At 38.5% G+C, this 11,927-nt stretch overlaps 1 pseudogene; it reads left to right on the top strand.

Moving 5' to 3' along the window:
- Nucleotides 1-7,207: 7,207 nt before the first annotated feature.
- Nucleotides 7,208-9,042, top strand: LOC143636299 (U-box domain-containing protein 30 pseudogene; annotated as a pseudogene).
- The last annotated feature ends 2,885 nt before the right edge of the window (nt 9,043-11,927 follow it).

Here is an 11,927-nt window from a genome sequence, read left to right as displayed (position 1 = left end):
GACCACATAGAGGTTCAGTGCTGATGACTGGAAACACATTGAATAGTTTGAAAAATTCATTGTAGTCAAATAACCAATCGGGACCAACACGAGCATCAGTCTCATTTTCTTCCAGCCAACGAACCTCATAAGACTCTATAATCTGTTTGGTGGACTTGTTGTAAACCCTATAAGCTGTATTTCCCGCATACCCAACAAAATAACATTCATAGGCTGCAGCCCCAAACTTTGGAGTGGTTTCTAGGTTCAGTATAGTACACGGACAACCAAACGCTCTGAAATGAGCAACCGTGGGTTGATGACCATAAAAAATCTCATAGGGTGTCTTCATCTATGATTTGTTGATTATTACCCGATTCTGAACATAACATGCCATGTTAACAGCTTCTGCCCAAAAGAACAGTGGCAGTTTGGAGTCACACAGCATTGTTCTTGCAGCTTCGATAAGAGTTAGGTTTCTTCTTTCAGCCACACCGTTTTGTTGAGGAGTTCGTGGGGCGCTGTACTGACGAAGCACCCCCTTTTCTGAGCAGAAATGATTCAAAGTCGCATTCTTGAACTGTGTTCCATTGTCACAGCGGATTCCCTTCAGCTTTAGATTCAGTTGATTTTCCATGAGCCCGATGAACTTCTTGATAACATCTGCAGTTTCACTCTTATTTGACAAGAAAAATACCCATGAAAACATGAGTAATCATCATTAATAACGAGACAATAATAGCTACGAGACAGACTCAGAACATGAACTGGCCCGAACATGTCCATATGAAGTAGTTGAAAAACAGATGAGATGGTATTAATCAATTTTGGCTTGTGAGTTTTTCGATGATGTTTGCCCAAAGCACAAGCCACAAATTTTTCAACAGTCACAAAATCCTTGATTGGCAAACCACGCACAAAATTATTTTTAGCAAGATGATTCAGATTTTTTGTATTAGCATGACCAAGCCGACGATGCAAAGCATCGCATTATGTTCTGACACTTTTGAAAACAAACATGTTATTTTGTCAGGGACATTTTTGTTCATGTAGATCACATAAGCATTATATTTTCGTTGTGATCGAACAAGAATCCAATCTTCTTGTATAATTATACCAGGTTTCAGAATTAAGCACTCTTTTTTAGTAAAAAGAGTTGAAAACCCTTTGTCACAAATTTGCGACACGCTCAAAATACTATGCTTCAATTCTGGAACAAAATTAACATTTTCAAACTTTAAAACACCATTACTTACAGTACCCTTTTGAGTGATCTTTCCTTTCTCTCCTCCCGTAAAAGACACGTACCCATCGTTAAATGTTTGAATGTCGTGTAGCTGGGTAATGTCCCCTGTCATGTGCCTGGAACAGCCACTATCAACATACCAAGGTCTGATGATATTCCTCCATAGCTGTCCCTGCACAAAGCGCGGGATTAGTTAGTTTTTGGTACCCAGTCCATGCTTACACTGGGTGATCCTGACTCATATACAATTGTCACAGATTGCCATGATATATCCTTTTGATCATCAAAAATAGAATGAGTAGATGCTTTTGCCGGAGATTTAGGCAACCATTTATGTTTGTATGATTTGGAATTATAGGTACGAATGGTTGTCATGATCTCCGGTGTTTTAGATGTAGAAGGAGATGAAACCGCTTTCTTCTCCTGTTTTGGTCTAGTGTTAGTGTTTATGTGACAGTTTGAACTTGGAACACCCTTACTGACCCTTCTTTGGGACATGTTAGGTTTGGTCTGATGAGGACTAAACCTACCAGATTTGTTTCGATTCCAATCATCGTCAAAGGAACTAGCTGAATAATGCCTGAACCCTTGCCTGTATACATTATGATACACATGTGGCATATTCATTTGATAAAATCCGTAGTTAGGAATGTACGGACGATGTGGACAATTTCTGGCAATATGACCAGGAATGCCACAGTTAAAGCATGTCTGACGTTTTATGAAAAACTCATTCTGGGCAGCTCCTTGTCTAGACTGGTTTTGTGGACCAGTCTGCTCAGATTTGCGAGAATTCATATTCCCCTTTTTGAACTTATCACCTTGTTTGTCATTAGAGCATCCCTCCTTAACAAACTTAGGTGAAACATATTTTTCTGATGTTTTTGAAATTTTTGAAGTTTAAGTTTTATCAGAAACCACATTATTAGAGTTTAAAGTTTCAACTGAATCAACCACGCAATATCCTTGCCCACACAAACAGTTGGAATAACAGAATTCAAAACATGAATTTCTTAGGAAACATTAGAAATAGTATTATTATCAAAATCAAAACACGGGTCGTCATCCTCATCAGTCCATTCCTTCACATTTACTCTTTCTGCACATGAAGTAGATACATTAGAATCGTTCATATCTAAAGTAGACGAACCAGAATCAGCATAGCTGGTTCCATCACCTTTGTCTTGTTTACCATACTTCATATCCTTTATCTTTTCTTCCTGTTCTTTGGTGACAGGAGTAGGAACATAATTGTGATTATAAGGAGGGGGAATTTGACTGAATCCTATTCCCTCACCTTCATTCTCTTTTCACCACAACTGATTTTCAGTCATTGAGTTGACAACCTTACTGGAGCCATCGAATTATTTATAAGTAAATTCATCATTTTCAAACTTGCTAGTTAGATTTAAAATTTCTAACTTTGAGGCTTCCAGTTTAGCAGTTAACTCAGCAATTTCTTGTTTCGCATCAAGATGATGACAGCTCTTTATGCTAAAATCAGACTTAAGTTTTTTAATATCCTTGTTTAGAGATTCTATTTTATCAAAAAAAAACTTTTTCATTTTTCTTAAGTTTAAAATTCTCTTATTTTATTCTCTTCGTATCTCTACTTAGACTGTCATTATGAAGCATATACATTTCTATTTTCTCACCACAGTTTAAAGAACATGGTTGAAAACGTACCTCAGATGAGTCCGGAGAAGTAAACGCTATGTATGCAAACTGGAGTTCCCTAACTTTCTCCTCAGCAGCGTTTTCTTCTTCAGAGTCTTCAACAGTTGCAAAATTTGCAGTTTGATTTCCAATGTTTAGCGCAGCCATCTGACCTTCCCAAGAGAACGTTTGAGCAACCATACCTCTTTCACCATTACCCGAACTACTTCCAGCTTCACCTCGTGCACGTCCAACAGGGACCAGTGATCTTTCCGTATTTCCATCTTTGGCTGGGTTAGTACATTCACGAGCGAAATGCCCCGGCTCGTGACAGTTGTAACACCTGAGAGTCTCTTTATTGAAACCCACCTTTTGGTTATTGGGCATGTTCCAATTGTTTCTACCCGTCCTTTTGGTAAACTTCTTTGCACGGAAGACTGCCATGGCAATTTGCCACGAGATGTCCATTTCCTCAACATCATCGGGATAAATCTGATCTAGTTCAGTAATGACAACAGGTTGAACCAAGTCTCCAGCCAGAAAAGCATGATAATAGTTCATGAATCCCGCCATTAGAGCTATATTCTCTTGAGTCTCTTTTGGTATAGTGGGAATTTGACTGAAGTTCTGACTTGGAATGGTTTTACCAGAATCATTCGTAGACTGACTAGATTTGGTGAAAAAAACAGGAGCTGGATTGGGTGAGCTGGATGATGATGATTGACCTAGAGTGGATGAAAACATCTGAAAGTTTCCCTGTGGTGTTTGTTGAGTAGGCTTGAACAGTGAAAAGCTATCTTGAGACATAAGGGCACTGTTAGAAGCAACGTTATACCCCGCAGCACTGTAAGAACTAGCGTGATTTATTGCCTGCTGCTTATCGTCCATATCACAGGCTTTAATGGTGGCTATCATTTCAGTCATGCTCATTCTGTTCAAATCCTTGGTCTTTTTGATAACCGCAACATTCATGTCTCAATTTTTCGGCAGAGAGTTCACCAACTTGTTGTTGATTTCTGAGGTTTGCAGAAAGATTCCTGCAGTTCTCATTTCAGTTACGAGAGATATAAACCTTTGAAGTTGGGATTCCAATGTCTCTCCCAAAACATGATTGAACGTATTAAACTTTTGTGCAGCAGATCTTGGCGACTTCTCTTCATATCCTCATTTCCCTCATAAACTTCTATTAGTGCAGCCCACAACTCCTTAGTTGACTTGAGTTCCCTAAACTGAAGGGCAATCTCGGGTGAGAGTGCCATGGTTAGAGTGGAAAGAGCTTTCTCATCTTCTTCAACTTTGGCAAAATCATCATCATCATATAGAGCAACTGGTTTCACAAGAACCTCGTTTGAACCACCCCTTTGATAGGTGATCCTTTGAGGTCCCCTCACAATGCTTTTCCAAATTCTTGAGTCTTTCATCTTGGCATAGTGTTCGAACCGAAATTTCCATTCACTAAACCCCTCATGAGACAATAAACGGGGTATACGAGTAGCAGTGCCCATGATGGAATCAAGTTCTTGGTGAAGTGACGAGTTGATGGAGCTGCTGCCATTAGTTAACTGGGCCATGTTAATTCAAGTAAAAAAAATTAAGTCCAATTAAATATTTAAGTCCAATCAAGAGTCCAAGTCCAAGATAAAGAAGCCCAACACAGTAAACTGGGCTGAGAATATGATGAAGCACGTTGACTGAGAACTAGATCGTTGACCAATTCTTTGACCGAGACACTGATGTTGACCGAGAACACAGATGTTGACCAAATCTTGACCGAAAACAAAGCTGACCGAGAACTGATCTTGACTGAACACTACAATTTATCGAGATCTCTGATTTTGGGCAAGTTTTAGCCGAAAACTAAGTGTAGCCGAAAACCAAAGTTAGCCGAAAACCAAACTTAGTCAAGAGTTGATCTTGGCCGAAAACTCCAAACATTTCAGTTTTTGCTGCAACAAACTTCCGAGAATTAGGGAGTTTTGATTTGTTTCCAAGTCAAATCCAATCTAGAACTTAAAATAAAGTTCCTCTTCTCCGATTACTGCCTGGCCGGAAAAACTTAAATACTGGCCGGAAAAACTTAAATACCACCGGATTAACTTATTCTCGAATCTTTGATATCACAATAACGAGCCTGAATAAGGTCTAAGGCTCTGATACCAATTGTAAGTCCCGAATTTGGATCACTACAATTATGATATCAATATGATAAGTATAGTTGCGGAATACTTATACTTGGTGATTCAAGAACACAATATGACAATAAAGAGTAACACGGAATTGCTTCAAAACACATGTATATTATTGAATACGTCGGGTGCTTAAGCACATACAAACTGCAATCACAAAAATACTAGGAATGAACAACCTTTAACCCTATACATCACATATCTATATATAGGGAACCAACTAGCTAGACGGCCCAAACAACCATAAGCCCACCGAGAACATAAGAGTAGTTCTCGGCTCACACATAAACCCACAACCCAAGCCCAAACAAAGTAAACCAACATCAAACTAAGCTCAAACCACAAAACTAGGCCCAATAGATCGACTCATCCGAAGACTCAATTGAAGGTAAATCATCAAATTATTTATATATATTTCATGTTTTATTCTTTTTTGTTTACTAATACTAAAGCTTTTATATGTATCGTAGGTGACGGTAAACGCACTGCGGCATTTTAGGCAGAAATACGTGATAAGTTCTTTGAGATAATGGGTCGAGGTCGCTACCGCGGGGACGATTCCGTCTCCAACAAATGGAAGATAACGGTTTTAAAAATGAAAAACTTCTTCAAAATTCACACTCACGTTACAAACAATAGAGGAAATGTCACTAACGATGCCGACCTCATTGCGACTTGCCTCAAACAATACAAGGGCCTTCAAGGTCACGATTTTGGTATGTTGGAAATTTGGAGGAAATGCACAAGCTCGCCAAAGTGGCATCCGGTCCCGACATCTTCACTACTACCCTCCAAGCGGTTAAAAACAACATCTGCTTCGGCCAATCAATCGCCACTCAAGTCGGGTCGGATGCTCGTTCTCAATTTAATTTAAACGACGTTGATCCCGATTTTATTTTTGATGAACCGGATGAGTTGCCACGTCGGGTAGGAAGAGATAAAGCCAAGGCCGCGGCTAGAGATGGGGGATCTTCGTCTAGAACGACATCTCGATGAGTTCCTATGTGAGCGCACGGTCTGACAACTTGGAGCTTGCACATAAAGAGTTTCACGAGGAGAAAAACACTCAAAAAATGAACTCAAGATAATACATGAAGAAAGAAAAGCAATGCATGCGGAATTCAGCCATGCATGAAGAAAGAAATAAGGTTAACTTTGAACGGCAACATGAGAAGGATTTCAAGTTCCTCGCAAAGGATCTCTCGCATCTAGATCCGGCCACTCGATCGTTTTTGGAGAAAAAAAAAGCAAGGATAATGATAAAATACGCAAACCAGGACGAGGACGCCGAATATTAGTTCTATTTTTTTTTATTTATATGTTTTTTAGTTTAATTTAGTTTGATTTTTAATATAATTGTATTTTAAGTTTAATAAATTTGTTGGTTTTTTGGTTAAAAAAAAGGTAAAGGTGATTCAAAGCCCTCTCACCATAGAGGGACATATTTGGGGTGGAGCTTTGAAGACCCCAATGCCCACATGGCACTGACGTTGCACTAAAGAAGGGCTTCGAAGCCCCTCACGAGAGAAGATGATCTAATTACCAATTAGTATTGTGGTTTGATATTTGGCCTAGGAATGGACAAATGGTACATCATACTTGTGTTGTACCGACTTATCAGGTACTGTTTGTATTAACTTTGAGGTTATAGGATCGGTACGGTACATTATCAACACCATACCAAACACTTTCGGTACAAGCATAGGTACTCATTTTTTACGAATTTTAATACCAATACCGATACCGAGCTCATCCTTATCCCTCCAAAATTAGGATGGTGGGTTGAAAAAAAAAATCAAACAGCATTTTAAACAGCTTTTAACAGTTACAAATTTTCACCTCATACTCCATTATTTACAGAAATAACCTAAGATTCAATATTTACATTTTTAAACCCACAATATATTATTCGAATTTGGTCAGAAATAAAAAGGTCAGCACGTGTGAGCCTGGCCCGTGAGTTCACAGTGGGACCCAGTTCTCCATCGTTTCCATCAAACAAAGCATTGAAAACAAGAGTTACACATCTCCATTAATTTTTAATCTCTAAATTTTACTTGCTTTTGTGCAGCACTCCATTTTCCCATTATTCAGTGACTTTTAATTCTGCATCCAGGTTCATCATCATTCCACTCATTCAGTCCTTTTGAATGAATGAGATGTGAACCGCTTTGAATTCCGGGTCGTGGGTCACCTTATTATCATCATGATGTCTGTGATGATTGTCATGACATGACCCTAAAAATATTCACTCTAAACTGAAAATGACTCCTACCCAGATGAGAGAGAAACAAGATTCATCGTAGACCATGTCTCAGTTCCACCAGATAAGCCTTCTCCAGCTGATTTACTCTTTAAGTTGAATGCAATTTGCTTGTTTTTGTGTATGCACACCAACTGTTTGTGAAAATGCCTGTGTATCAATTTCATCAAATCGGGCCGGGGTAGACGGGCAGGTGCTAGATATCGATACCGCGGTCAAGGACGGGGTGTTAGGGGGCGGTGCAGTCGGGTTCGGAGGCGGGTTTGCTGAGAAAATTGATTTGAAAAGGATGATTGAAGAATTGAACTCACCCGATATCCCATCGGTGTTCATTTGCCCGATTTCACTCGACCCGATGGAAGACCCGGTTACGCTTTGTACCGGGCAGACCTATGACCGGGTTAATATCATGAAATGGTTCAGTTTAGGCCAATTCACATGCCCAACCACAATGCAAGAGCTTTGGGATCATTCACTTACTCCAAACAATACTCTCCAAAAGCTGATTCACACCTGGTTTTCGCAAATGTACTTTCGATATAAGAAGCGATCCGAAGATGTTCAAGGGACAACGTGTGAGATAGTTGAGAAGCTTAGGACTGTTAAGGGCCAGGCTCGTGTGCAGTCGCTTAAAGAGCTAAGACGAGTTGTAACGAATCATGTTATTGCGAGGGAAACAGTGGTTAACAAAGGAGGAGTGAGTGTGCTTTCGTTGTTATTAGGTCCTTACACATCACATGCTATCGGTTCAGAAGTAATCTCAATTCTAGTTCACTTGAATCTTGACTCGTCTTCACGGGTGAACCTAGTGGAACCTGCAAAGATATCATTAATTGTCGACATGTTAAACGAAGGCTCCATTGAAACCAAGATCAATTGCACACTGTTAATCAAACTTTTAACTGAAGAAAACGATTTCCAAGTCGAAAGCGTGTCGAGCCACGGTTTAGTAGTCGGGTTAATGCGATTGGTTAAAGATAAACGACACCCAAGTGGGATTTCACATGGGCTTAGTTTAATCAAGTCAATATGTTCACACAATCAAGTTAAAACCTTGATGGTTAACACGGGTGCGGTGCCACAATTGGTTGAATTGGTACCAAGCTTAAAACACGAGTGTTTGGAACAAGCCCTTTTTGTTTTGGATGATTTGTCAACCGTACCCGAGGGCAAACGGGCTTTAAGCGAGTGTTCAAACACCATACCGAATATGGTGCGAGTGTTAATGAGGGTTTCTGAAAAGTGCACACAACATGCTTTGTCAATATTGTGGTCTATATGTAGACTTTCACCAAATGTGTGTTCATTAATGGCGGTCGATGTTGGTCTTGCTGCAAAGCTATTGCTTGTTATTCAAAGTGGTTGTGATCCGTTATTGAAGCAACAATCGGCTGACCTGTTGAAGTTGTGTAGCTTAAATTATTCGGATTCGGTTTTCTTTTCTAAATGCAAGATTACAAGAACTATTCGGTGATGAATAATGGTTATATCGCGTGTATAGTTGGTGATTCGGTTTGAGACTCGTGTTGAAGGAAAGATGATTTTTTACTGAGGTTTTTTTTGTTATTCGGTTTCGTGTATCTATTTTTAATATCATCTTTTGTTTTAGTTTATAGTTTTGCTTTGCTAACAAGTTGTTGTCAAGATTGGTTGGATTGATAGATTGTTGAGAGGGCAAAAATGTTGTCATTTGTTAGTAGAGATGACTCATAACTTGGATATGAACAGAAAAGCTTATTAGTGTAGCTGAATAATGCATTTTAAAATTGAATTTTTTAATAGAAGTCTGGTGTTTTGTTGAATCGATGGGCTAATTTGTATTACCAATTCATGGTTTGTTTTTCTTTTTCTTTCCAGATGTGGAAAACTCAAAAACACATTGCAGTTGACGGTCTAATTTGTTTAAATGCGTCACATCAGCTGCATTACATACAAATCTTGGAATCATATCGCCTCTTATTTAGTGCGAACCTAATTTACCCATGGTTCATTTTGTGGTCCTGTTTCTCGAGTTATGGGGAAAAATGTTATGTCCGTTTTTTACGGTGTCATCTTGTAACGGAAACAGTTATGTGATGCTGCAAACATAATGATTAAAAATTATGTTAATATACAATATATTGGTTATTTGGTTTGAAAGTAAATGTGAGTTATAAATTCATGTCAAGAAAGTTCTGAGGGCATTAAAGGCCTATGGAATATGAGAATTTCATGCACAAATTAAATTTAGACCATTTTTAATGTGTATGAGGGGTCCATATTGAAAAATTAATATTGCATGTGATATAAACGATCATAAATATTTGAGTGGATTTTTTTGAAATAATATATCAACCGTTAATACTGATTTTAATGTTTTAGGCCTGATTCGTTCATGAAAACCGTCTAGGAAAAAACTCATAACTATGGCAAAATACCCTTGAGTCAAGTTTCGAATCTGAGATCATAAAATCCCAAAGAGTAAACTGCGGTTTTCGTCCATGTAGTTTGTCAAAATCTACGGTTTTAGTCAAATAATTTTAAATATGCGATTCTCGTCCCTATGGTTTTATTTCACCTGCAAATAAACCATACTCCACTAACCCCGTTAAGTCTGAACGTTAAACCCATTAGCGTGCCCCACACGTGAGGGTTAGTTTTGTTCTTTTTCTCCCAAATAAACCTCAATCCTAATTCGCAAGCCCCTCGCGTGAGGGGCTGAGGTGTTTTTTTTTTGGTGGGGGGGGGAGCAAAAACGAGCAGACTTAACGGGGTTAGTGGGGTCGGGTTTAATTGCAAGTGAAATGAAACCATAGGGACGAAAATCGCATATTTGAAACTATTTAACTAAAACATCAGATTTGGACAAAGCAAATAGACGAAATCCGCAGTTTACTCAATCCCTAATCATAACCATAATTCCTTATAATTGGGTCAGAAGACCAACTGCCTAAATTTATAACGATATTTATGTGAGAGTGAATTATTTGTTTTTTTTTTCAACTATGGACTAAAAATTAAATAAAAAAAGGTGCATACTTTATTTCTCAATTCTCATTTCTCGCTCCTTTTCCCGTAATAAGTTTTTCAATGACAAGATCTATAATTATTCCACATTTATGTATGGAAAATAAAAAAATAAAAAAAATCTTAACGACGCACATGTATCAAAAACATAAGACAAAATGGTAAAAGACGTCATTTACGTTTGCATGGTTTTTCAATGGACGTCCTTTGACAAACTTAATGACAGATTACATCCTTTATATTTGAAAACTCTATCACCTTTTGTCATTTGACCCTAACCCAGTTAAGTATATTCGTTAAATTTAGTCATGTGCAATGCACATGAGGGTAGTGTTGTAAATTCACATATTTGTTTATTAATTAAAACTAAAAGAAATTATATATATATATATATATATATATACATATATATATAATATTATAACCCACCCTCTCTCTTTCTCCCTTCTTCAATTTCAATCATCTCCTCTCAACCACCACCACCAACCAAACAACCACCACCACCATCTACAACAGCCATCGCCATCACCAAATCGGAATTTGAAGAACTTCGGCGACCGCACCATCAACTGCCGCCGCCATATTTTCCGTCATTTGCTCCGGCGTCGTTTGTAACTCTTCAATAACTCTGTGCGGCTCGACTCTGCTGGTCGACCCACCGACAATATCAAACAAGTCCGCCAAAAATCTTTCATCTCCGACTCCGGCGAGCTTACATCTCCGGCTCATAACATCTTTCATGCCTCAGAAGTTAGATCTTGTGTCGTCTACTTAAAAATAATCCAATCCTAACCAGCCTCTATCTTAGTAGAAAACCCAATTAAAATTAGGGTTTATTTTCTTAATCGTTCCTGAAGCAAAATCGAAACAAATTGGAGATGCTAGCATTTTGGCTGTATAAATCAGAACCAAAACGACTGACCATTGGAAAAGCCCTTTGCTTTCGTTAGTTTCCGTTTTTTTTCGGCAAGAAACCAAACGGTACACAGGAAGGCGTTGGTGTGATTGCTGATGTATATGGTTTTGGGTTTTCAAGTTTTGGTTGCTGTCATATATAGTTTTGGGTGTTGTTTGGTGGTTGTCGGTTCCGAGATGTTGGCCGGAATTGATGATCGTTATGGTGGTGGAGTGGTGTTTGGGGAGATGGTGGGCAGTAAGAGAGATGGATAACACTGAGAAATTTTTTTAATTTATTTCAAGCCCAAAATTTTAAGTCAATTACACAAATAACTCATGAGGAGATAAAAAGACTAAATTTCCCTCACATGAGGTGCACATGACTGGATTTAACGAGAAAAACTAACCATCGTTAGTGAAAAGGACGAACCGTGCAACGTTTTTTTGAACATAAAGGATGTTTTCTGTCATTAAGTTTGCCAAAGGACGTCAATTGAAAAACCGCGCAAACATAAAGGACGTCTTTTGCCAGTTTTTGCACATGTCATACAAAAGTACCAAATCTAAGCTGAACACACGTTATGCAAATTAACTAGACAACAATATTCAATTGTATATGCGCAGTTGTGTGGATTACTCATGCATCCAAACAAGAAAGACATGGCATACACAGGTGGTGTAGCTTGCAATAAGT

The sequence above is a fragment of the Bidens hawaiensis genome, unplaced genomic scaffold (assembly GCF_021521415.1).
Source record: "Bidens hawaiensis isolate Kalapana, Puna unplaced genomic scaffold, B.hawaiensis_p1.1 tig00007858_1, whole genome shotgun sequence".
NCBI classification, from domain to species: Eukaryota; Viridiplantae; Streptophyta; class Magnoliopsida; order Asterales; family Asteraceae; genus Bidens; species Bidens hawaiensis.
The sequence above is the reverse complement of the archived record's forward strand: the minus strand, read 5'-3'. Positions and strand labels throughout refer to the sequence as shown.